Source organism: Nomascus leucogenys, chromosome 12, assembly GCF_006542625.1.
Source record: "Nomascus leucogenys isolate Asia chromosome 12, Asia_NLE_v1, whole genome shotgun sequence".
In the NCBI taxonomy this organism is placed as follows: domain Eukaryota; kingdom Metazoa; phylum Chordata; class Mammalia; order Primates; family Hylobatidae; genus Nomascus; species Nomascus leucogenys.
In genome coordinates, this window is record NC_044392.1 from 97,628,179 (window position 1) to 97,655,540 (window position 27,362).

Sequence of the window (27,362 nt, forward strand, 5' to 3'; positions counted from 1 at the left end):
TGTGTTGTGTTAAAACATCCATATCAAGGTAGTGGGGGAGCCATTATTTTTTTCACTCTGCAAGAAAAAATTGGACCACTGGACTTACAAACACATCGTTACTGGGTATAACATTGGAGAAGATACAATAATCATTTCAGCACCAAGCTTCTGCTGTGATTTTACAGTGATTTTACCTTTCTCCCAAAGCTTCTAGACAACAGTCATACCTTAGGCCCACAGACTCCTAAGGTAGCCAATTAAAATCCTGGTAAGCAGAAGAGTCTGGCCTCTTAGTCAAAATAATGAATCAGTATCTCAAAGATGAGTGGGAGCTGTGATCTCCCATGCTACTTCTCAGCTGGGCAGTGAATTGTAGGTAATAGGCACATGGCTCCCAAGGCAGGCTGATTGCTAAACTCCTTCTGCTGCTCACAAACTTTAGGACCTTGGACAAAGGTACTTAACAACTTTGTGCCTCCATTTCTTCATCTGTAAAACGGAATTAAAGCTGTATTCTCACCCCAGATTAAATGTGGCACACTTAGAAGAGTGTTGCTAAGTGTACTATTGTTTGCAAAGGTGCATATAATCAAGAAAGAAGAAACTGGCAGATGCTCTAGATAATGTGAAGAACAAACCCACCCAATGGACTAACTTTTAACAATTGCTCAAACTCTGGGGTATCAGTGTGCACATTTCTCACATGACAGTCATAAAGCAGGCTGGCTTTTATAATGCCTGTGATTTGGGCTAGAGATGATAGAATCATTCTTTAATTAACCTGCTGCTACCAGAGGATCCTATATAAACCAGAGTACTCATCTTTTAAACAGATGAGCTTTTCACACCTACTAAAATGAATCCAAAGTAATTGCTGTTATCTTGGCAGTTGGGGAGAGGCTTCAGTTTACCGTGACCAAATAACTCCATTTCTGAGGGGATTTGTGCACCATCCCACACTCAGCTGGTGCCATCAAATGCAAAAAAAAAAAAAAAAAAAAAAAATGAAAACCTACAACTGACAAAATGCAAACTTAAAAATAACTTCAACTGCCCTTATTCTCTTAGCTAAACAAATTATCGCCATAATGATGTTGGGCAGCAATTATGACCAAATTCACAAACAGACACACTCTATAATCATTTGTGCAAAATGAGAAATCACTTCACCTAAAAATGATTTTCATGACTAAGGTCATGTGAACGCAGTTCCTCTTCAAAACTGTTTTCCCAAGTTCTCACTGACTACTGCTTATCCAACCTTGAACGAAGGGAAGGCTGAGCTAGTTCTAGTTTTAAAACTTTCTTTCTAAAAAAATTATTATCAATTTATTCTAACAACTATCTCTGGCAAGATCAGAAGTCCAGAATTCAGAGCAGATTGAAGAACATACACCTTTTGTTGTAAATTATTTCATTTCACTATGACTTCTTGTAGGGCATTTGAAATGGTGTGTATCTTACTGGGTCTTGTATAGATCATCTCTCTCCAGTTTTCCAGAGACAATACAGGTGAAAAGGAACTCTGTGACTTTCAATTAAATGACAAGGTCTTCAGGCTTCAATTGTCCCACTTTCCTGGTGCACCCACAATCAAAGCAGCTGTCCTAGATCTAGAGCCAGGACACTTCCTGCCTCAAACCAATCTTCACAATTCCCAGCTGGTTTGGCTGAGGCATGGCCATGAGGCCAGTGGCTTCATATCAATAAGTGACGCACTTTGTGAATATAAGCAACAAGTCATGGCATCTCATTCCACCCACAAAGGGGAGGAACGTTGCCCAAGGTCAAGGGCAGGGATTGGCATCAAACCTCCCTCTTGAGACTCTCATGTATCCAGGAACATGGAAAAATAAAGGCGAGGAGGAGGCCCACTCTCTAGCATTTATGGGAGACTAGTGTCCAATGTAGTTCGCTGTTTAGAATGTGTCTGTGTTAAAACATCTCTGTGGAGGTAGTGGGGGAGCCATTGTTTTGTTCACTCTGCAGGAAAAAATTGGACCACTGGCCTTACAAACACATCACTACTGCGTATAAGGTTAGAGAAGACATAATAATCATTTCAGCTCCAAGCTTCCACTGTGATTTTACACTGTGGTTTTACCTTTCTCCCAAAGCTTCTAGACAATAGCCATAGCTTAGGCCCACAGGCTCCAAAGGTAGCCAATTAAAATCCTGGTAAACAGAAGCATCTGCCCTCTTCTCTCTTAGTGTTTCCTCTGTGGCTAAAAATAAAAAGTGGATGGAAAGGCCTGTTACTCTTCAGACCTATTTGATCCTGGGAGGCTGAAACAAGTAAGACCAAGCTGATGGCTGCCTCCTTCCAGTAGAATGTTCCCTGTGACATCTTAGCCTATGGCTATCAGTCTAGTTCTGCATGTCTTTCCTGTCTCTCCATCTGTCTCATTCTCTCTGCCTTCCTGTATCTGTCAGGATGTTGGTGGGGCGGGTCCAGGTGGGGGACGGGGCGCAGGGGGGTGTGTCTGCCTGTTTCCCTCTTTGTGTGTGTGTGTGTGTGTGTGTGTGTGTGTGTGTGTGTCTGTTTTCATAGCCCTCTGTCTCTCTGTCCCTGTTTCTCACTCTGCATGTATCTTCCTGTGTCTGTTTCTTGCTGTTCTGTCTCTGTTCCTCTCTGCCAATCTCTCTGCATCTATCTATCAGGAGGTTGTCATTCTGTGTCTCTCTCATGGTCATTCAATCTGTCAGCTGCACAATGACTTTTTTGGCCCTAGTCACTTCTGCCCTCATGAGCACCTTCCTCTATAAAAAAAAAAAATATGAAAACATATTTTAGGACTACATTGGCATAAGGCAAGTTTATATAATCCATGCTGAATTCATTAATATTCATTATTTTTATTAGATTCCTTTTTTATTCTTGATTTTAAAAAAGATTAAAACATTTTTGTGGAGCCCTAAAACTGTGATGGTCCTAAGGCACCGTACCTATGGTGCCTAATGGGTAAGTCACATTACACACACACATACACACACACACACACACCATCCTCCCGATCAGGGGCCTGGCCTACTGTTGTCTCAGCTTAGAGGACTATAGGTTAGGTCATCTTATCCACTTCTGCTCTAGACTCTGGGGCTCATGTTATTTTTTTCACACATTATTTTACTTCTCACAGATTAGGTTGGTAACCCGTCTCTTTCTTATGTTGGAATGCAAAGATCTAAGCTTCTGGTTACAGCTTCAGGATGGAAATAAATTTTTTTTATTTATTTCTCACAGGCTTTAGTTCTAGGTTAGACACAAGGAATTCTCTATGTGATCATTTCTAGTCCATTAAACATCTGCCTCAGGATGCAGCTGAGCTCCAGGAAGGGCTCAGATCTTCCTTTCCCTGCCTCATTTCCTGCCTCTCTTAAGCTGAGAGCTGGCTGGGTGAAGGCAGCAGGATTGTGTGGCCATCCATCTCCGTATCCAGAAACACCTGTCCACACCCTATTGTGACATGAATTACACCCACTATCATTTCTCTGGATGCCTTGGTATCTCATATGTAATCAAGCTTGATTTGTCTGCTTGGGGGACTGAAGGACAATGGCATATGGTGTGAAGCAAGTTCAACTGGATTTGATCACCTTTGCTTGTGGAGACTAAGAAACCTTATATGAGAATCCTTAACAATAATTTGCCTCCAAACCTAATGATCATGCACACTCTTACCTCAGGAGATCGTTTCAGGTTTGATATTTGGCTGTTTAACTCATTTCTATAATAGTCCTAATTAAAAAGCCTCTTGCAAAAAAAAAATCCTCAAGCATTTTTGCTATCTCCCTGGGAAACAGAATAAAATAAAATTGATTTTCTTCTTTATCAGCAAAACTTGTAAATTGAAGGCACAAATCCCAGGAAGCCAGTACATAAAATTTATCTTAATGTTGCTAATTGGACCCCAAAATACCCTTTTTTGTTTTGTCAAGTTTTGGAAAACAACTAAATTCCACCTGTTCATTCATATTTGCCTATCTCTCCAGACCCCAATAGAAAATATGTCCAATGTGCCCCTCATAAACATTTTCTTACTTTTAGAAGAACTATTTGACTGTTTCTGGCTTCAAACTTTCCTTTCTGTCAGTTTTTGCTTACAATGATGTACTTACTGTTTTCTTTTATTTGCTAGTGGATTTCCCTCTCTGATCCTTCTGTGTTATCAACATACATTTACCTTCTAATTTCCTTCTGGTGTCAGAGATCTGTGAGCAATTTGTTTTATTTAACACCAGAGGAAAAAAAATTAAACCTATAAATCTAATAGTGGTAATACTTTAAAGCACAAATGTCTGTTCTTTTAACATCCTATGCATTTCTCACCCAGTTCTCCAGCATTTCCATTGGTTTGATCCAATCCCAAAATTCTCATCTTCCAACAAGCCAGGGCACAAAACAGATGAATGACAAAGACATCAGGTTCCTAATAACATAACCATAAAGGTTCCCTTATGCATGGTCACATGATGTCACTAAGTTAGGTTCAACATGTGAAATTTCCAAACAATTTGAATCCCAACATCTGAAGAAAAAACACCAAGTATGTGAGATACATGATCACACTCATTCAGAAAGGTTCACCTTGAGGGGCACAAACAAAACAACTGCAATGAAAACACTAAGGTTGATGCCTGTATTTCTATTCACTCTCCATCCCACACCAGAACCACCGAAGAAATAGGAAACTTAGGAAAAACAGAGCATTGTTGCATAGGAAAGTATCTGATTATTTAAAGTCAGGACGAGATGAATAGTGTTAACCTTTCAAAACAAAACTTAGGCAAGAGATCAAAAGGGGCAAGACATGGAGAAGCATAGTTTTACCAAACAGGCCAGATTTTCTTTATATTCCTTATTTCCAAGTGATATTGTAGGTCCTGACCCCTCATGCCTTCCTCCAAGTTAATGAGACAAAAACACAGGTTGGCTCTTGAGGGTCCTGCTCATGTATACATAACACTTTCAGTGAGCTCTAGACCACAGCGCCTGAATGTTTTAAGTTTATATAAATATAAAGATTCTATTATAGAAAAAAAGAAAAATCATTATCAATTCAGGTAACAAAGTAGTATATCAAAGCTCAATGTGAGTTGTTTTAAAAAAAGAAAACATAGTTACTTCTTTTAAAGAAAAAAAAGCAAATTTTCAATACTCTGTAACATCAACAAATAATAATACAGAAACTAACAAACAAACAAACAAACAAAACAAAGCTAGTACCTAGCTCAGTGGCCTTACCATTGTTCTGGAGGACTCCTGGGTACTGTGGAAGCTCAGAGGTCACTGAGCGATGGGGGCGTTCAGGGGCAGTGAGAGGTGACAGCATGCTGGCAGTCCTCACAGCCCTCGCTTGCTCCCGGCACCTCCTCTGCCTGGGCTCCCACTTTGGTGGCACTTGAGGAGCCCTTCAGCCCCCCGCTGCACTGTGGGAACCCCTTTCTGGGCTGGCCAAGGCGGGAGCCCGCTCCCTCAGCTTGCAGGGAGTGTGGAGGGAGAGGCGCGAGCCGGAACCAGGGCTGCGCGCGGCGCTTGAGGGCCGGGCTGGAGTTCCGGGTGGGCGTGGGCTTGGCGGGCCCCGCACTTGGAGCAGCCGGCAGGCCCTGCCGGCCCCGGGCAATGAGGGGCTTAGCACCCGGGCCAGCGGCAGCGGAGGGTGTACTGGGTCCCCCAGCAGTGCCGACCCACCGGCGCTGCGCTCCATTTCTCACCGGACCTTAGCTGCCTTCCCGCGGGGCAGGGCTCGGGATCTGCAGCCCGCCATGCCTCAGCCTCCCACCCCCTCCATGGGCTCCTGTGCGGCCGGAGCCTCCCTGATGAGCGCCGCCCCCTGCTCCAGGGCGCCCAGTCCCATCGACCACTTAAGGGCTGAGGAGTGCGAGCGCACGGCCCGGGACTGACAGGCAGCTCCACCTGCAGTCCTGGTGCGGGATCCACTGAGTGAAGCCAGCTGGGCTCCTGAGTCTGGTGGAGATGTGGAGAACCTTTATGTCTAGCCCAGGGATTGTAAATACACCAATCAGCACCCTGTGTCTAGCTCGAGGTTTGTGGATGCACCAATCGACACTCTGTGTCTGGCTGCTCTGGTGGGGCCTTGGAGAACCTTTGTGTGGATACTCTGTATCTAACTGATCTGATGGGGACGTGAAGAACTTTTATGTCTAGCTCAGGGATGGTAAACGCACCAATCAGCGCCCTTTCAAAACAGACCACTGGGCTCTACCAATCAGCAGGACGTGGGTGGGCCAGATAAGAGAATAAAAGCAGGCTGCCCGAGCCAGCATTGGCAACCCGGTCGGGTCCCCTTCCACACTGTGGAAGCTTTGTTCTTTCGCTCTGCAATAAATCTTGCTACTGCTCATTCTCTGGGTCCATGCTGCTTTTATGAGCTATAACACCGCGAAGGTTTGCAGCTTCACTCCTGAAGCCAGAGAGACCACGAGCCCACCGGGAGGCACGAACAACTCCAGGTGCGCCGCCTTAAGAGCTGTAACACTCACCGCAAGGGTCAGCGGCTTCATTCTTGAAGTCAGTGAGACCAAGAACCCACCGATTCCGGACACAGCAGGAGGCAACCCATGGAGGAAAGTACCACTTTTTTTTTTTTTTTTTTTCGAGACGAGAGTCTAGCTCTGTCGCCCAGGCTGGAATGCAGTGGTGTGATCTTGATCTCAGCTTACTGCAACAACCTCCACCACCCGGGTTCAAGCAATTCTCCTGCCTCCGCCTCCCAAGTAGCTGGGATTACAGGTGTCGGCCACCAGGCCCAACTAATTTTTGATATATATATATATATATATATATATATATATATATTTTTTTTTTTTTTAGTAGAGATGGGGTGTCACCATGTTGGCCAGGCTGGTCTGGAACTCCTGACCTCAAGTGATCCACCTGCCTTGGCCTCCCAAACTGCTGGGATTACAAGTGTGAGCCACCGCATCTGGCCGGGGAAGTACACTTCTATGGGTTTTATACAGTGGGTTCTCCATAAGACATTGTTACAAGAATATTTCTAGTAATCTAAAAAATTAGCTTGAACATACAGGTGATTCCTCTAATTTAAGAAAAATCACAATAAAGCTGATCCCTGAGAAACAGTAATTGGTGCCATTTTAAATCACTTTGGTCAGATGTCACTGCTGCACTACTGATAAAACTAAAACTGGAAACTACCTAAATATCCAATAATCAAGTATTGACATATACTGAGTATAGAGTTTTAGGCAATATTAATAATGATACTGTGGTTTTAAATATGTTGACATGGGGAGATGTTCATAATAAACTTGAAGGATTTAAAACAGATCATGAAAGATTAAGTATAGCATAATTGCATTTGTAATGTGTATGTATTTATCACATATATAAAATTATACATGTCACATAAATACACATACACACATGGATATGAATATGTGTCCCTAAGTCTCTTTTTTCTTCCTCCATTCCCTCTCACCTGAAATTCCTCACAAAAGCTTAATATAACCAGTCTCTCAAGGCAGGACAAAGGGAAGGAAAAGTACTAGACAAGTGAAACCAAAACTCTTCAGCAAGCAGAAGGAGAAAAAAACAAGGAACACATATAATTCTTGTCTCCTCATAAAAGACAACTATAAAGTGTTTCTAATCATTTTAGGTGACTTGAAGGCATTGATTTAGGAATTTTAAAAGTCTATTTTTCATGCATCCCACCTTCTCCATTTGTCTTTCTCATGACAATCTGAAGTAATTTCCACTTCTCTAGTATCATCAGTTGAGCTAACATGCATAGAAGTGCCCACTACAGCACCCAGCACCTGGTATGACCTCAATAGATGTTTCCTTCCTCCCTTTCCTTACTGCCAATTCGGTCTAAAAATGTGTTAATGATCTTAAATAATAATGAATCCGGGCCACATGAATTCACTTTGCCTTGAAAATTTCTCAATGGCCAGCATAATCGAGTAGCAAAGTCAAGTTTGAGACCTTCCCAAGGACCAAACACTTGAAAATGAGAACAAGATGCTGAATAGGCCCAAGGCACAGCCAGTTTGTAGTCATTATTCTCTGGACCTGGCTCCAGCATTCTGATTAAACAGAAGGGTGCTGTCTGTTGGCCAGGTTTCATTTTCCGACACTCTTCCCAGTGATCTTGGCCCCACTTGAGTCCCCATCTGTGTGCCTTTGAACACTGTGCATGCTCTGTGCAGATGAGGAGTGCAGGCACACTGCTAGACGAGCTACCCACACACACTCCCCAGCAGGCTGCAGGCGTCTCTGGCCAGCTTCCCTGCTGAAAAGCACTGGGGTTGCAATCCAACGGCTCTCTCAGGGTGGAACCAAATGAGAATATATTTTATGACATTCATTCACCTCTTTACTACATTAACACAGACAATGAACTCATAATTAAGTGTGTGTTGGTTTAATGTTATTTTTTCCTAAGGCCGCTAAGAGAGAAAATTTGCAAACTCAAGAAAAAATCTATATCGATTTCAAGGTAGTATCTCAGGGCAATAATATCTTCAGTTAAAGGGGAAAAAAGCTTGAATTAAGGTGTCCGCACAAAAATATCAGTTAGTGGCTCTGCTACTTACTATCCATGAGGCTTTAAATAAGTTATTAAACCTCTCTGTGCTTCAGCTTACCAATCTGCAAAACGAGATAGTAATAGTAAGTACTCAAAGGACTATGATGATATTAAAGAGTTAAATTTATAAAGCGCTTAGAACAGTGCATGGCATAAAGTGAGCATAATATAAATGTTTGACAGATACATAAATGCACAGTTGGGTGGAGGGAAGTAAGGCGATATTCAGTGAGCATCTACTCTATTTTAGGAGATTTCATGTATTATCTCATTTGCCTCGATGATCAGTTTGTAAATGAGCATTATTTATTGACCTCATTTTATAGGAAAGAAAAGGTTCAAGTAAAATAAAGTGACTTGCCCAAGTTTGCATGCTAGTAAATGACGAATCTGAGATTTGTAAAGAGGTCTGAATCCAAATCTTTGTGGCATACCATGCACATAACATTATTTAATTCTAAATTCTATGCCCATTATTTCATTTAATTCTTACAAGAATCCTTTCTGATAAGTAAGTAGCACCAGCCCTTGTCTCTACCCATAGTGCATCCAACTCAATCTGCCTCTGGTGGCAGCAATAGGTATGTGTAACAGAAGGTCACAGTGCTCACCCCAGCTGAAATAGGTATGAATTTAGCTTCCCTAGTGGCACATTAGGATTCATTTACCAAAAATGATAAATGCTGAAAGTACTATGCAAGAAATATAATCCATCTACCCGAACTGGAAAGGACTAGTAGTTAGTTCTAGGAAGAAAAGAGAGACATTGGAGAGTAACAGTCGCCAGAATTTCTGTACTCCATTATCAACATATTTTTGAGAATATGCCCCAAATATATTCAAACAAAAAGTAAGCAGTAACAACTGATGAGCTAAAATAAATAGGATTTCTGAAACTGTCTCCAACTTTCCACTTAAGCAATCACTAATTCAGAACATAGCAAAGGGTGGGGTGGAGAATGGGGCAACCGGAAGAGAGGACAGAACAGGGAGAATGAAGTGAAGCAGAGAAAGAAGCAAGAGAGAAAAGGTGAAGGAGAAGTGGAGGGAGAAGAACAAATAAGAGAACGAAAAATGAGAAAAGGGGTAATGGCAAAAGAGAAAGGGCAAGATGAGAGAAAAGGAAGAGAAGACAGGAGAGAGAACCAATGGTTAGCAAGCACCCCACTTTCTCCCGAACCCTTTATAATAGGAAAACAAACACAGAACTCCTCCAGTGGAGTAACCTCTATCTGTGTGCTGTTTCTCAAGTTGCATCTATAAAGAGGATCTCTACTAAGTTTTGTAAACTTTCTTCCTAACTCTTCATATTTCTTTTGTGAATTCTGAGGAGACTCCCGTAAGTCTCCTGAGGTCCAGTGTGCCTGGTACAGGAGTCACAGTTGTGCTCCGGCTCTAAAACCTGAGGAGCCCTCCTGAGGAAGTGGCTACCATGGATGCCACTTCCGCCTCCGGCAGCTGCTGGCGGACATGACTCCAGGCACTGCGGCTCTGAACCAGCTCAAGTGCTGCACTCACTTGATTATGGCCACTACCGCCTCTGACAAGCCATCAAGAATACTAACCATCCTTTCCCACAAAGGCTCCTCTTTCCCGTTTCTTCTATAACAACATTCCCCCCACCCCCGAAGCTCTGGAGGCCTGTTGGCTAGCGCAGGTTGATTGATAATAACTGTGTCTTCCAGCAAAAGATTCCACCCCTGAGGATCACAGATGGCGAATGACTTGCGGTAATTTTGTTACCAAAGAACACGGGGCTCAGGCATCTAAGTCATATTCAGCAGAGAATCCTTTCCAGTCACATCCACAGAGGAGGCTTTTCGCAGCCCTAAGCTTTCACTTGAGTTGTTATCAGAGTTTTCCATCACTGACTGTTTAAGAAAATATTAAAATGACTCCAAACAGACTGCTGCTCTACAATTTCAGTTCCCTTGCCTGGTTGTGTGTGTCCAAATGCAGTCTAAGGGAAGCATGTTGGTGCTGTCTGCTGTCTGTTTCCTCAGGTGTGCAAATTCTCCTCCCTGGGAGCCAAGTGGCCCCCTCAGCCAGCAACAGTGACAAGAAGAGATGGATAAAGTGGTATCAAATGTCTGCTGACCTTAGTGAGGGGAGACAGAGCCACATAATTGTCTACAGAAAGGATTATCCATTCTGGTCATTGAACTCAAATGCTTAGAAAATTCTGAACATTCTTCTTGCCCGAGGGAAAGTACTACGCGATGAACAGAACCATTTTGGTGTGAAATCCACCTGATTTTAAATCCTGGCTTTACCATAAACACATTTGCTCTGTGACTTTGAGTAAATTACTTAGCTTTCCTAAACCTTGGTTTCCCTTGTCATGAAAATAGGACAAATAACACCTAACTTAGAACGTTGTGGTGAGGATTAAATAAGATTATGTAGGTGTGGCAGGCAAATTTACTAAAATTACTTTCAAATTGCAACATTTTCTGTTTTTCTTTTCTTCTCCGTTCAAGCAGATAGACAAACTCTTTCATTCTCTGCATCAGGGATTGGTTTCCTCAAAAAGTAGAGGTAACCAGCTATCAAAGGCTCTTCTTGAATTCTGTAGACACTGAAGTCCATTAAAAAAACATAATGCCTAGAAGCCTGTAATCCCAGTACTTTGGGAGGCCGAGATGGGCAGATCACGAGGTCAGGAGATCGAGACCATCCTGGCTAACACAGTGAAACCCCATTTCTACTACAAATACAAAAAATTAGCTGGGCATGGTGGCGGGCGCCTGTAGTCCCAGCTACTCGGGAGGCTGAGGCAGGAGAACGGCGTGAACCTGGGAGGTGGAGCTTGCAGTGAGCCAAGATCGTGCCACTGCACTCCAGCCTGGGATGACAAAGCCAGACTCCGTCTAAAAAAAAAAAAAAAAAAGAATGCCTAGCAATAATGAGAGTACATGATACTGAAAGATACCATTTATTATAGCAACGAAAGACACTGAAGATCTAAATAAGTAGATTTGGATAGAAATAGAGATAGAAAGATTCAACATTATAATGTTACAAAGATACCAACTCTTCCCCAAAACTATAAATTTAATGAAATTAAATAAAGATATTAAAAATTTTCAAGCCAATTATAAAATTTCTGTAGAAATGCAAAAGGCCAAAAATGACCAAGACATTCTTGAAGAATAAGGTCTAGGGGTGAGAATGTGAGAGGAGACTTGAGTAATCAGACTTAAAGCTTATTGTAAAGGTATAGAAGCTAGTGGCAATATGGTACTGACTCAAAGACAACAGACCAAAGGCACACCACCGACAGCCCAGAAATAAATCCAGACATATAGGGAAATTTGGTAGATGACAGAGATATCATTACAGATTATTGGGAAACGTAAATGATGCTGAGACAATTATTAGCCATATTAAAACATAGATGAAATAAGACTCCTCCTTCATGTTAAGTTAAAGACATATATGTGTATATTCGTGTACATACAGGCATACATGTAGAAATATGTGTGCACATATATATATATATATAAACATATACATATGTTTTTAATTGACCTGTTATGAAGGAGGGGGTCTTATTCCATCTATTTTTTGAATATAGAAATTAATTGTTTCCACTTTCCCAATGATCTGTAATATCATCTATCAAATTTACATATATGCATGGATTCATTTCTGGGCTTTCCATTGTGTCTCATTGGTCTGTCTTTGTGTCAGTACCACACTGCCCAAATATATCAGTACCACATTGCCCAACTATATAAGCCTATATGTAAATACACACACACACATATGCATACACAAATATATATGAAGTTGGAGTAGAAAATAATTTTTAAAATAAAACAACAAAATATCAACCATAAGGAATAGTTTGATAATTTGACCACCTTATTTTTTTAGTTTATTAAAAGAATTTATTTCAAAAAGTGAAAATGTACATTGCAGATTGAGAGAAGATATTGCAACATGTATAACTGACACTGGATTAGTAAGCAGAACATACAAGAACTTCTACAAATCCATTAAGAAGGTGAAAACAACACAAAATCAAAATGGGTAAAAATCATAAACAGACATTTCACAAAAGATGAAATAAAAATATCAATTAAAAATGCAAATATTCTAAGCCTAATTGATTTGCCAAAAAGGTAAATTGAACTGTAAAGTATAAATTCATACACACCAATTTGACAACTTTTTAAAATGCTGACAAAACCAAGTGTTGGCAAAGATATGGAAAAACAGGACTTCTTATATTCTACTTATATTGAAAATATTATTCTATTTTGGAAAATAATTTTGCATTATATAGTAACATTAAAGACTGTTCATGGTTTCATTCGGCAATGCCATTCTTAAGTATGTATGTACATGTGGGCACCCCTTCCACGCAGGCACAACAATGTATAAGAGAAGACTGGCAGCATTATTCCTAACACTCCCAAACTAGAGCTGACTTAACAGTTTATCAACAACACATAGATAAGTAAACTGTGGCTTAATCACACAATGGAATACTATATCACAGCACAAATTAAGAAATAGATTCATCCACCAGCATGGATGAATCTCACAAATCATGTGGAATCAAAAAGGCAAGTGGCAGAAGAAATACACATAGATGATATCATTAATGCAAAATCTAAAATCACGCAACACTAAAAAATATATTGTTTAGGATTGTGTATATAAAGGGTAAAATTATACAGGAAAGCAAGATATTGATAAACACAAAGAAACGTTACCCCTGTCAGGGGATATAGGAGGCATTGCTGAGGAATTTAAAAGGGGGCTATGAAATCGCATTATATTTTTCTTCATATATCTTACACGTTTTATATATATATATATATATATATATATAAAACATATATAAAATATTTCAGAATAATTTTAATTTATGTGATGCAATGAAGGTCAATAAGATGTTAGTAGAGGTTTGATGGAAGCTATTACAAGAGAAGGATTGTTTAACATTCTGAAAAGTTTTCCAAAGCCATTGTGTCTCTCTACTGGAAGATGTGGGTTGCAAATATAAAACCTGGAAACGCTAGCTATTTCCCCTTCATAAAGGAATAGATCTCAGATTCAATGTCGTATCACAGTCACAAAACATTAAGGAAGAATGAAACTAGTACTTTGATGACACTGTTGAACTGCTGAATCAAACCAGTCTTGAAGCTTGCACTACATGTGACCCATTCAGATATACAAGACAGTAAATATTCTTATTTAAAATACATGATACGGAAGGGAGATAATGTTCTTAAATACTAGCCATCAATTAAGAAAATAAAACAGTAAAACCTAGTGCTAGGTATACTCAGGAAGACTTTTGGAGTACAGGGAGAGAGAATCAGGAAGGCAAACAGGAAAAAAGATTTACACCCCATCCCCACCAGTAGAGACTCAATTATTGCCCATGAAGCATCCTGAGGGAAGACCTTAGGATGGATCCTGGGCACTGTCTGAGTTAAGGGGCAACTAGCCGAGTGTGACAGATGAGCAATGACCAGAATTTTGGCATGGTACTCACAGGTCAGTGCAGAGCTCCAAGAAGGGCCAAAGTTAAGCTTCCTGCCACCTGAGAGGGATGGGGACATTAAAATCAGAGTTTAATATTTCAAAAATGTGAAATGTTCTATTTCTTGCATATCTCAGTTTACGGACTAAGATTCAAATCTGCTACATAAGCAAAGTGCCCAACAAAGAATTTCCCAAAGCAGGCCTTGGAAAACACTAGTCTCCCTTGAAGAAGGGTTTCATGCTCATGTAGGTTTAAATGTTGTGTGCTACAACTTGTGCTTATTGATTCATATTACACCTTAGCATATTAAAGTCCTGCAATGAGTCTTTTCCTAAATGCCTTCGAGCAATGAACATTTCTAGAGGAAAATCTATCAAAAGCCGAGAAGCTGGAATTGCACTTAACACATCTTGGAAAACACTGTCTCCGTAGAGCACAGTCAGCTTCTCTGTCTTCAGGGACATCACACTATTATTCTCTCACTCAGTACACAAAGCAAAACCCTGGGCTCCACTTACTGTAGTCTCAGAGAGTGACATTTGTCCATCTTCTAGTGAAGATGGAAAATCCTGGTCTTCTGCCAGGTCTGAATTCACAAGATGAAGTTCGACATTCCCTGAATTTGAGTGCTTCTGCTGTCACAGTAACAAACTGTTGGTGAAAGGTTTTACCAGTAACTGTTAAATCACGTAAGTTTGTCAGGAAAATGATAAGAGAGTATCCTGGAAAAGCACCCCCCTCCACCCCATCCCTTTAAAATACCTATGCTTGCATTTACTGTTTCTTTCAGAGATTAGAAATCAGACAAAGAGGACTGGGGCTAGCATTTTAAAAATAATATGAGAATTTAATAAGTTTAGACTCTAGAATTGCTGACATTCTTGTATTGATTGAAGGGGTTTAGGCTGCAGAAATAGCTTTCACTCATGTTCCACTCAAGGTTCTTGAATTGCTTACTTGTGGATTCCTGATGTGAAATGATGAGTAATGGGTGAGGAGGCTGATCAGAGATAAGGTTGAGCAAAGTGAAATGCCTGAATTACAGGAGGTTGGGAGAGATTGGGGGCAAAGTCATAAAAGATTTCCCATGCTTGCCGTAAGCCACCATGCTGTTAAAATAGATACAGAGTTGGGTCCTCTAACATCCCTTCACACAGCAGGTATGTTTTTAAAAGGGTAAATTAGAATTTTTATAAAAACTTTAAAAATTTAAGATGTGATGGAAAGGTTCAGAGACTAATAGGACATAAACTTGCTTATATATAATCATATATAATCATATATAAATCATATATAATTATAGGACACAAATGTATAATGTACCCACAGGTGCACATATGCATAATTGATCCATAGTTTGAGAAGTTTTTATTATTGAGAGATGACACCTAAGCAAAACTCTCTTGAACTATGAACACACCTTGCAAAGATGAGAAAGGAAAATATGAAAATATTAACTATGCTTGATTTCGAATGTTGTGACTATGGCTGGTCTTTTTCTCTCTTTTAGTTTTATGTATACTCCAAAGTTTCTGTGATAAATGGGACTCTCACCTGTGGGCCATAAAACATGTTACCACTGGATGAAGCAGTGAGATTTTTAACAATAGACTCCCAGAAAGCACAGGAGGGGCACAGAGAGTATGCGTGGAGGGAAATAAACTTCCAGATACATCGTTCCATAACTTAACTATAGCAAAATTTACTTACTTATACATCTTACGAGTGGATATTTAGATTGTTACCAAAAGTGAGATTCATGGATTGATGAATATCAGCATCTTAAGGCTCTCAGTGCATGTTGCCATATTGCTTTTCAGACTGATATGCCATGTGATGTTAATACCAGGCATATGTAAACAGGTCTGTCTTAACTTGCTGACTTTATGTATTAAAAATCTTATTTAACCTTTACCAATCTGACAAACAAAAAAAATGGTTTTCATTTTAGTTTAACTTGTCTTCTTTGATTACTAGGAAGTTCTATCTTTTCTTGGAAGTTTACTTGCCATATTTGTATTTCCTCTTTCATGAATTGTGAGCTCTTCCTCTCAGCTCTATTTGATGCCATGGGATTTTTATCCAAGAAAAATATAACTTTGCACATTAAGGTTGTTAACCTTTTATTCCATATTTATTGTGAATATTTTTCTGGGTTCATGTTTTAATTTTCATGTGATAAATCTTACTTGTTTTTTTTCCTATTTTTTCATTGCTTTTAAAGTTTCAAAATCTTTCTCTATTGGAGATAAAACAAATATTGGTTAAATTTCCTTAGAGTTTTTAAAAGTATTTTCTGTTTAAATTTTAATCCATGCAGATTTTTATTTCTGTCAACAATGTAAAATGAAAATACAACTTAATGTTCCCCTGGATAGCTAATCTTCTCAACGTCCTTTCTAATCTTCTCAACATCTTTTATAATAGGAAAAGAAAGCCATTTTTTAAAAAAATTATAAGTGCACGACTATGAATGACCCCTTTGAACAGTGTTTTCAGTGGTCACTCCTCTCCCCACAGGTAAAGTACCCCTGTTATGTTACATAAATACTGATCCACCTTAGGCATCCATCAAGATGCCAAAAGCAAAAGATAGCCCTCAGTTCCCATTTTACATAGGCCTTCTTTGTTAGTCTTCCTCTCTCTGCTGTGATCCACCAAACTAGGGAGGAGGCTAAGTTAGCCTATTCTTTCATTGCTCACAATTCCTAGAGTACAAACAGCCAATCAGTAAATCCCAAGGGTGTTCTTTGGGGGTGGCTGGGATAGCCAAGGGCTCACAAGTTTTAAAAGATGACACCTGATGATAGAGATGAAGAGAAAAATAAAATGGACCCATCACGCTGCACCAGTGGGAAAATAAAAGAATATTCTACATGGGTTGCATCCACTCAGAGCAGCACCAAGGAGGAAAAGCTGTTCATGGTTTGAGTACAGATGTAATGAATGAACTCTGAACTACAAATGAGGAAGCCTGAGGCTTCGATTCTGATTCTGCCTCTAATGACTTTGGACAAGTCAATAAACTTTGTAAGACCCCATATCTCTCACCTGTAAAAAGAATGGGTTTGATTCTTACAGGATGTAGTTTAGAAGTTCATAGGCTGACTGTACAGATATAATTTGGCTTGAATGGTGTTTTAATTTTTTTTTTTTTTTTCTGGGACAGTCTTGCCCTGTCACCCAGGCTGAAATGCAGTGGCGCGATCTCGGCTCACTGCAACCTCGACCTCCCAGGTTCAAGTGATTCTCCTGCCTCAGCCTCCCGAGTAGCTGGGACTACAGGCGCCCACCACCACACTCAGCTGATTTTTGTATTTTTAGTAGAGACGGGATTTCACCAGGTTGGCCAGGATGATCTCAATCTCTTGACCTCGTGATCCACCCACCTTAGCACCCCAAAGTGCTGGGATTACAGGCGTGAGCCACCGTGCCCGGCTTTAATTTTTTTAATGTAATAAGACAATGCGCCCTGTTTCTAAGAGCCCCTATTGTCATGCAGCTAGTTTCACTCCATTGTGCTACCTACCTGGCCTCGGAAGGGGTCTAAATGATCTGTAAAGTCTCTCTCAGCTTTATTAAAAGGTCCAGTTTATTGGAAATCCACATTGGCTCTGCTTTTATACATATGTAACAAACCTGCACATTGTGCACATGTACCCTAAAACTTAAAGTATAATAATAATAAAAAAATACATCCCAAATCTAACCTCTTCTCACCACCTCTACTGCCACCACCCTGCTCCAAGCTGCCTGCCAGGACTTTTGCAATGGGTTCCTAACAGGTCTCCATGCTTTTCTGCAGTCTTTTCCCAAAGCAGCCAGAGTAGTCTTTCTAAAGCATAAATAATGTTGTCACTGTCACTCAACTATCACTTAATCAAGGACACCTAGTCTGACTTCCCTGTTTTAAATAGCAGTCCCTTCTTCTGAACTCTTGATCACACTTGCTCTGCTAGACTTTCCAGATAGAATTGTCTCCTTCTCACATACTATGTAATGTTCTTATATGTTGTGAGTTTTGTTTTGTTTCTGATCTGTTTTGTCCCAATAAAGTATAAGACCACTGAAGACAAGCATTTTTGTGCATTTTGCTTAGTGGTCACTATAGCCCTAGTGTCTAAAATACAACCTGGCACAGAGTGGGTACTCAATAAATAATTGTGAATAATTATGAACTTATCAATCATTCTTTTCTCCCTCCTAGAATAAATTCTTCTGGCTCCAAGAATTGGCATGTCAAAATGGAGAGCGGATTCTCTTCTGGAAGCTGTCCCATTACAGCAAACCACTTTACACCCATACCGCAGCCTGCAAAATTCTCAGCAAGGAAGTCTCTTGCCAAATCAACAAGAATCGGGGAGACTTTTGTGTAATAAGCATAAAGGCAGCCCACAAAGACATGAGTTCAAACAAGAAGGAGACTTCTTTTCCACAGCCATCAAGTAAGGAATCAATATGAGGATCAATTTGTAAAACAAACAAGGCAGCCAGTCCCAAATGCAGGCTGAGGGATGCTCACATGAAAGAGGTCAAAGTTCCATGGTATCATCTACGTTCTTTGAGCCTGTTGTCCCTTGGGTTCATCTCCGGGTCTATTTGCTGAATTCAAACACACTGACAATAAAATCCTACGTTTCTCAAGAGGAATACACTCTCTTTCGAAAACTAGAAAAGGTCAGCCCCCTGCCCCCCAAACCTGAGCTGCTTGCAACAGCTTTTGGATAAATCTCTTTTGAGTATGGACTGAATGAGGACACGTACCCCTCACAGAGGTGACCCGCCTTACTGAGGATGGACATTTTCTATCTGTACCTGGTGTTCCTGGTCATTGCCACCCTTCCCTCCCTCTCCCAGGCCTGTCATTAACTGAGGGTGTGGCTCAAATATGGCCACAGACTTGGATTTCACAGACCACTATGGATTTCAGTTTCATTATAACTGGGTAGCTACCAAATGAAACTCTAATTTAGAAATGAAACAATAAAGAGAGATGACAGGAACCGTTCTAAGGTTGCCAACTTTTTTTTTTTTTTTTTGAGACAGAGTTTCGGTCTTGTTGCCTAGGCTGGAGTGCAGTAGCACGATCTCGGCTCACTGCAACCTCCGCCTTCCAGGTTCAAGCAATTCTCCTGCCTCAGCCTCCTGAATAGCTGGGATTACAGGCACCTGCCACCATGCCCGGCTTATTTTTATGCTTTTAGCAGAGACGGGATTTTGCCATGTTGGCCAGGCTGGTGAACTCCTGACCTCAGGGGATCTGCCAGCCTTGGCCTCCCAAAGTGCTAGGATTACAGACGTGAGCCACCGTGCCTGGCCGGTTGCCAACTTTTCATTTGGTCAAGTACAACGCTGAAGAGCAGTTAGAATCTGGGAGAGAAGACAAGGCTCATTAACAAGGTCTCAGATTTTGGAGGGTGTATTCATAGTGGATGTGACACAACCCAGGGTCTTTAGGTAACTAGACAACCAGTTTTCTTTTTTCCAGTCTTTTCAAAATCCTTCAACAGCGTTTGCTGGTCAGCACATGGCATGTGGCCTTATACTAAGAAAGCCACAGTCGGAGAGTCAGTTCCATTATAACTGGACACCTACCAAATGAAACTTTAAAGCAGGTTGTGCAAACCAGTGGTGCACAAACTGAATATGGCACCCAAATATGTTTTCCAGGTTAGGGGAATCACTGAGGATATTCCCACACTTTAGCTGTCTATGTTTAAATATTGTGAAGTTTGCCTGAGACTCTACATTTCTAACTTCTCTTGAAAAATCTGAAAATTTGGCAACAAAGGGCCCTCATTCCAGCATGGCCACAAGTGACTGCAGCTGTGCAGAGATGAACCCTGCCCTCTTCCCTTGGCTAAGTCATTATATTACATTACTTGCCTGGCGTCAGGAAACCTCCGTGTTGGTAACTTCTGGCTTAGCGTATGGAAGGTTATTTATACTCCATACAATCCCTAAAAGGATTGAAAGAAACTTACAAAAGACTGACAGCAAGGAGGAAGGGGGAAGACGGAGAAGAAACAATTAGATAGAGCGATGAGTAGGGTCATGACCCACAGTATCCACCACACAATTATATACACTTTCCTGGAGATGGGCTGCAAATTGGGTCCAGGCTTCTTCACAGCTGACCGGAGTTTAGAGTTTGAGACCAAAACAAGTCAAATTCCCTCCCTCTAGGGAAATACAATTTTGCTGTAGTAATAACATTAAATGCCATGCAGCAATAAAACATGAAAAAAAAGGGTAAGACAAGGCGGCATGAAGTGCCGAAATGTGTGGTCTTAAGGGTGACAGAGTGATCTGGGAGGTCCCTGGTGGGAGAGGGCAATGGCGAGGAATGAGTAAGATGGAGAGATTTGACAAAGTGGCCCTCAGCTGAGCCACAGAAGGTGGGTACATCGTGGTTAGGCAGAGCACTCCATCAGCGGTATAGAGGAAAACACACTTGTGTCAAAACTACAGGAGAAAAGCCTGTCAAATTCATTCAGCCATCAGGTAATGCCCTTAACTTCCAGCACACCTACTTTGCTTCCTCAAGTACTTTCTTTATTTGGGTTGCTGTCAAACTATGGGAAATTCTAAGCTAGTTAGAAATGAAATGCCTCTTAGAGTTCAGTGCATAAGTACCTCAGCTTTGAGACTTGGGGATCCAATCTCTTTCTCTCTCTTCAAATCAAGATCACTCATCCATGGCTTGACCGACTTGTTTTGTGTGGGGGCTGGAGGGAAAGGCTGACCTGCCACCAGGCTGTTCTCAGAAAGGAAAGGTCCCACACATTGTGGCAGTCTCAGTCCCCCTGGCTCTGGCACCCCAGTGAAGTAGATTGCTTCTGCTTTCCCTCTCTTAAATCTGCATCAAGTATCATCAAGACAAATTCTGGCAACTACTTACTGGACAATCCCACCTCTATTTCTGCATGTCACTGATGTAGAGTTTTGTGTGGCCTTAGTGAAATTAATGGCAAATCCATTTGGCAAAGCAAAATAAATCCCAAATTAACAAAGAGCACCACTACCACTTCTCGGTTTATTAGTGGAGAAAGATATATTTTGTGCATTTTCTTCAGTTCAATATCTTATCTGTATCAAAATGAGGAACAAAGAGCTCATCACATCAATAATGGAATTTCAAGCAGCTATGGGGATAGGACTACAGTTTTCTTCCCTACATAAATGGAGATCTGTGAGTTCTATAGGGAACGGAGTCTTTCCAGACAAATCAATTAAAAAATTATAAAGCATTTTGGTCGCTAAGTTAGATGGACATGAGAACATCATATACTTCCTTTTCTCTTCTCTATACTGCAGAAGGTAGAAAGTTGCAGTCTTTTTTCATGAGATATTGACTACATCCTCATATCAAAGCAGTCACAGTCATTAGAGAGTCTGCCAGTATTTCTGTAAGAAACCCTATCTGGGGAGGATTTACAGAATATCAGCTGCTTTCCATTCACAAAGAGCTGACTTTAAAGCAAGGGTTTCAGTGGCCATGAATTTCCTTCATTTGCCTATTACACATAGAGCAAAGCCATTTTTTGTGGTTTTGACCATTTGCAATTTTACGGAGGTGATAATGAAGATAACAGTCTACTTCCTTCAGAAAATATATTTTTTTTCAAGCCTAAGAATCATAAAGATCAGATTCTTATTCAACCTCAGTATGAAAATACATTTATCAAAAAATATGTATTTCATTTTCAGGTAGACTCTGAAGAAAAGGTGGTAAAAAATGCAGTGAGAGTGATTGCAGATGCTCTGCTCTGGTAAAGAGAAAGAAAGAGCAAAGTAGAGGGGAAAGAAAATAAAGCAAGGAAGGCAGTTCTGCCTCTTTTGACTTTGGACAGTGGCAGGACAGAGCTCGAGTGGGCTGGGAAGGGAGGTGACAGAGGAAGCAACTTGGCAAGACCATAGGTGAAGTAGATTAGTGACAAAGTCCACAAAGCTTAGCAGGGGCTAGACAGAGGAGACAGAGAGTTCCATGAGGCAAGGGGTCATGATCAAGGGGTTGTATATTGAGATTCATAATTGGGGATCAAAAGTTCCGGGACCGAGTCAAAGAGGTCAGGATGTAGGAAAAGAGATCGCAAATTGGCTGTCAAGCCCCACAGCATTTCTGGTCTGGAAGGGAGGTGGGATACTCCTGAGAAAGTGGGCACTTGGCCAAGGTTGGGAAGCCGGCTGGAGCAGAGGGACTTCACATTGGCATTGCCTGCTTCTAGCTGTTTTCACTCCATTTTACCAGGCTGCCTCTCAACAAGACCCGAGCATATCCTTCTATTGGATATAACCCAAAGAAAATATTTCTCTGGGCCACTTAGGGCTGGTCCTACAGAACAGCTGGGCCTGAGATTGTTGGTGGCCACAGAGCCTAACACATGGCTGAAGAGACAAATGAGATGAGAGTTCAGGTAATTCCCAACATTCTGGATTGTCTCTGCCCCAAGTGGGACGTAAGAGAGCACAGTCAGTGGCTAGCATAATCACAGAAAGGGTGGCAAGTGGAAGCTTAGATGGGTGGCTAAAATCAAGATGGAGCAGGTAGATGAGAATTAGAGTTAGCACCTACTAAGCCAACTGTTAGACAAGATCCTAAGAGCAACTGTTGCTCTTTTATCCCTAGAGATCAAGTTCCATCCTCTAGGCTTTAGAGAATGTTACTTTCATAGGTAGAAAACCACATCTGCTGTTCCAGAAGCCTTTATTCCATATCTGATGATAAGGACAGTAAATCTCAATCTGAGCCAGGGATGCTAGGTCTGGTCCCAATAAAATAAAGGCTGCAGGTTGCCCTTCCTCTGAGACAACTCCCTTTGAGACCCAACACCTTTCTAGGGCAAGGGTGAGAGTTTCGGCAGTAAAGACTTGGAAGTATCTAGAGACCTACTTGATAGAGTCATCCTTATGCTGAAGACAGCCTACCCTGGGTAATAGAGCCCTGGGCTTCCAGGAAAGGGAGTTACTCATTTAGTGCTCTGCCTCCATCCCCACCTCGTTTATCACTGTGTTCCCTGCAGCTGTGGGAATGTTTGCCAGAGAGAAGGTGCCCAATAACATATGGTGAATGAATACATAAATTCGACAACATCCAGTTTTCTGTTGCTACCTATTTCCAGTTAGTTAAGTGCCCCCTGAACACTATAATTTCTTTCTCTGTAAAATGTAGGAAATTTGACCATAACCCAGAAATTTATGAAGAATGTGTTCTACAGCCCATTTGCTTCAAACCTATAGCATGGCACTTCTAACTATGATCCTCAGACCATCTACCTGTGCAACTGCAGGTTCCTAGGCCCTAAGAAGTCCTATGCAACAAAATCCTCAGGGAGCAGGAATGAGCACAAGAATCTGAAGCTTTCACAAGCAAGGCAGGTGATACCTATGCACACAACGATTTGAGAAACACAGAGACTTACATTTATGAAAAAATACTACGTTCTAGACCCTAAGCTTGCGATTTTATATATTCATTTAATCTGTACAATTGCTCTATGAGGCAAGTATTACTTTCCTTATTTTCTAAGTAGGGAAAGTGATTCAAACAAGGTTACACAGTCAATAAGCAGCCGAGCCAGGGGCCATCCCTGTGATAAATAAAAGATTCTGAGTCTCATTTTCAGTCTTTTAAAAAATTTTTGATAAAAGTGCATGTTTGTAATAAAGAGCTGAGAGGAAATATGGTTGCATTTGTTGGGTATGAAGCTTCTTACAGCCTATCAAAGTGAGAGAACTGGGGAGAGAAAGACATGGAGGGGAAAGGAAACAGCAACATGAACAAGCAAATGCAATGTTTTTGCTCTGAAGTGAAATGCTACAGTTGAATTTTGTAGTCTTGATTTAAAATGATTAGCAATGCTGGGCTACTATTCTATAACATGCTTAGGGCATGACCCTGTACCAATATCACCACCCCATGTAACAATCATGACCTGCCTACAGATGACCTGGATAGCTGATACAATCACAGTTGGTCTCAAAAAATTTAACTGTGCCATAAAAAGAGGCATGATTCATTGGAAGCTGCCATGTCCAACTTTAGCTGTGCTTACCTTTCCAAAATGACTTTTTTTCTCTTCGAGGTAGGTACTACTGTCAAATATCACCTATGTAAGTACTCCTGGAGCAAAGTGACCTTGAGTTTTATTGTGATGTGGTAAATGGTCTCTCGATGTTCCTGAAAGAGTTAACTTGCTTCATATAATCAGGAATAGGTAACTTACTTTTTTGTAACCCATTGGAATAAAGGCCTTAAAAGTACCACTGTCTTATCAAGAAAAATCTCTAGCTAATATAATCTAGTTAAAAAAAAAAAGAGCACTAGAGTTACAGTCAAGTGTCTTTAAGTGTGGCTTTATCACTAATCAGTTTGGTGTTGTTAGGGTCAAAAAAGACTTCTCCATCTAGTGTTAATCACCTGTCACACTATCCACTGCTACTATTTCGGAGGGATTTAATGGCTCCATTAATTTGATAAGTATGAAAGAGCTTTGAAAATATAAGGTGTTATTCTAATGTGATAACTAAGGATTATGTCTGAACAAAACCAGGGTTAGGTTTGCATTCTAGGAACTCCCAGCACTCTTCTCTCCTCCTACTAAGCTACTCCACTGGAAGCGATTCCATACACCACCTTGAAGGATAGATTTAGGTAAGCGATTCCTGCAAGGTACACCGAGCACCTCACAGAAAGAGACATTTGAAGTGCAAATTATTATTTTTATAGAAGATATTACAAGAGCAGGGCAGCAGTTACTACAATTACTATTCAGTGAAGAATCTCCTTAAGTGCATATGGCAGACGTGCTTGGTGAACCCAAGTATTTTCATGGGTCTTAAAGGTTTAAACTAATAACACCTACATAGTTACTGAAGATAATTTGATGACTATAATACAGATAGACAGATAGGTTCATTACTACAAATGAATTCAGTGCAATATGAAGAAAAATTGAAGCTACTACTATTATGCTGATGTGGTTGCCTAGAGCTAACCCCAACTCCCTCCTGACACTTTCCCTGCTTGCTCTAAGTAATAGAATTTCAGGCTATTATCTACTTGCTGAGAAGTTTCCTCATCTGTAAAATGCGGGGAATAGAGGTAATCTCCATGGCTCCTTCCAGCTGTATGAGTAGACAATTGTTTCGGTATATTGTACAAAATAATAACGGTGAATGTCTTATCCAGCCAACACAGAACTTTGGATAACCTCTCTTATCTCCCTATTTCAACTTCCCTGATTGCAGCAGTTACATTTAATATGATTTGTCCATCCAGTGCCTTTTAGTTGCTGTTCTAGTTCAAACCTCTTCCTACCTTGACCAAATACCATTCACATTCAGAAACAAAAGCTCATCAACAGATAAAAGGCTTAAAAAAAAAGCACTTCTAAGCCCCACATGGGGTGACCCTGACTTTGGTTTAATAAGTGATTCTAACAAATCCACAGAAAGAACATGGCGACTGCCAGTTCTTTATAGTCAACTGGCATATAGTGTTCAGAGGAGCAAAATGTGTTTACCCAGAAGTCTCCAAAAGAATGAGACAGTGGAGCTGAGAAACCAAATCAATTCCATTGACAAAAAGGTATCTGCTATTGTAGGATATAAATATTTTGTCACTTTCCCAGGTCTTCAATATTGCACATCTCAATGATCTCCCTTCTTTGTTGAGTCCACACTTAACTGAGCTACCTTCTGATTAACAGTTCAGTTTCCCGATAACCCCAACACAAGAATTGGGGTGGGGGAAAGACGAGGTGACAAAAAGGGCTCAGAAAGCTCTTGATATGGAGGTTTTGGACTTGATACCTATATAAAAAGAATATTACATAAGGTAGTTATGATTTATAGATCAATCATAAAAATATTAGCATATAATATTTATTAGGTATTGGCAGTGTCCCAAGCACTATAAGTGCTTTGCATGCATGGGCCCATTTAACCATCATAGTATCTTATGAGGACCATCCCATGCTAAGATGAGGAAACTGAAGCTGACAGAGATTAAATCATTCGCCCAAGGTTACACAGTTAAACAGTAGCAGAGGACTTGAACTATAATCTCTATATTGTTCTTTCAATTTAATTTTCATGAGGTAGAGACTGAACTGAGTCACCGGAAAATATTCATTCTCTATAGTCGTAAGATTAAACATCAAATCTGGAGCATGGTGGCTCAGCTAAGAAGCTGTTCCTGAGAGCCCTTACCTGAGGTACTCTTAGACAAAATCCTCATAGATACGGCCTTTAGGTCACCACACAACTCTGGGCCCAGTGAGCCTCAGATGAAAGGAAGTGCTTCTTCATTCAGGATATAATAAACATGAATCCAAGAGGTTGGGAAATACCACCTGTGAATGCTCCCCAAAGTTTTGAACGTGAAAGTAAGAAATGTGTGGGTGCATGTTTCCAATCTCCAGGGACAGATCCATCCTGAAGGACGATGAACCATGCTCCCCACTCCCCACAAGCCACTGGATGAAGGTCTGATTACTACCTGCTTGTTTGTCAATTTGTCTCTAATTCCACTGCCATCTTTCTCCTCCACATTTCCTTACTTCAATGTCTAATGACTACAATAGCTTCTTAGCTGCTTTCCTCCATTCCAGCTTTCACTACATCTACCTCATTCTACAGACAGCCAGACCAGTCTCTTGAATATTATTTTCATCATAGCACTTACTTAGATGATCCAAATATCAACATCATAGAAAGACGTTAAAATTGACAAAGCAACACTCACCTCTTTTAGCCTTCTGTACATTCCTCTTTTACTCCCTTAAGTATCACAGCAAATGTTCCCGTTTCTGTATGCAAACAACTTTCCATATGAACAGAGCCCAATAGATACATAGTCACCACAGCCTGCCATGGAATTAGCACAGTGGCACTGGTGCCAGGCAGAGCTGGGTTGGAGTCCTGGTTCCACTAACCTGGGAAAATTTGGTAAATCTTTTTAAGCCTCCATTTCCCCAAATAGAACATGGAGATAATGAGGGTATATTTCTCTCAGGATTACTGTGGTGATTAAGGGATCATTGGTAAAACGTGCTGAGCACATTTTTCTGGGACACAGTAAGTGCTCAATAAATGGTACCTATTATCACATCATCATTATTAAAGCAATATGACTTAATGGTTTAGAGCTCAGACACTAGATTCAAAAATACATGGTTTTGGCAAATGAAAGGGTGAGGCAAGGTCTCTGTAAGTTTCATCTCAGTCTTCTTTCCATGTGAAAAACGTTTCCTTGGTAAAACTATTTAAACCACTGGAGGTTCTCCATCCCAGACACT

General features: G+C 40.7%; 1 protein-coding gene across 3 annotated transcripts in view; it reads right to left on the minus strand.

Annotated features, from left to right (window-relative positions):
• Positions 1-27,362, minus strand: part of ST6GALNAC3 (ST6 N-acetylgalactosaminide alpha-2,6-sialyltransferase 3) — a 571,422-nt gene that overhangs the window by 356,266 nt on the left and 187,794 nt on the right. The window contains exon 1 of one of the 3 annotated variants that reach the window (XM_030825173.1): positions 14,071-14,113. The exons of the other annotated variants lie outside the window; for them this stretch is intronic. The gene's annotated coding sequence lies outside the window, so the exon portion shown is untranslated. Of the gene's footprint in view, positions 1-14,070; positions 14,114-27,362 lie in introns of those variants that run through there. 3 annotated transcript variants of the gene reach the window in all.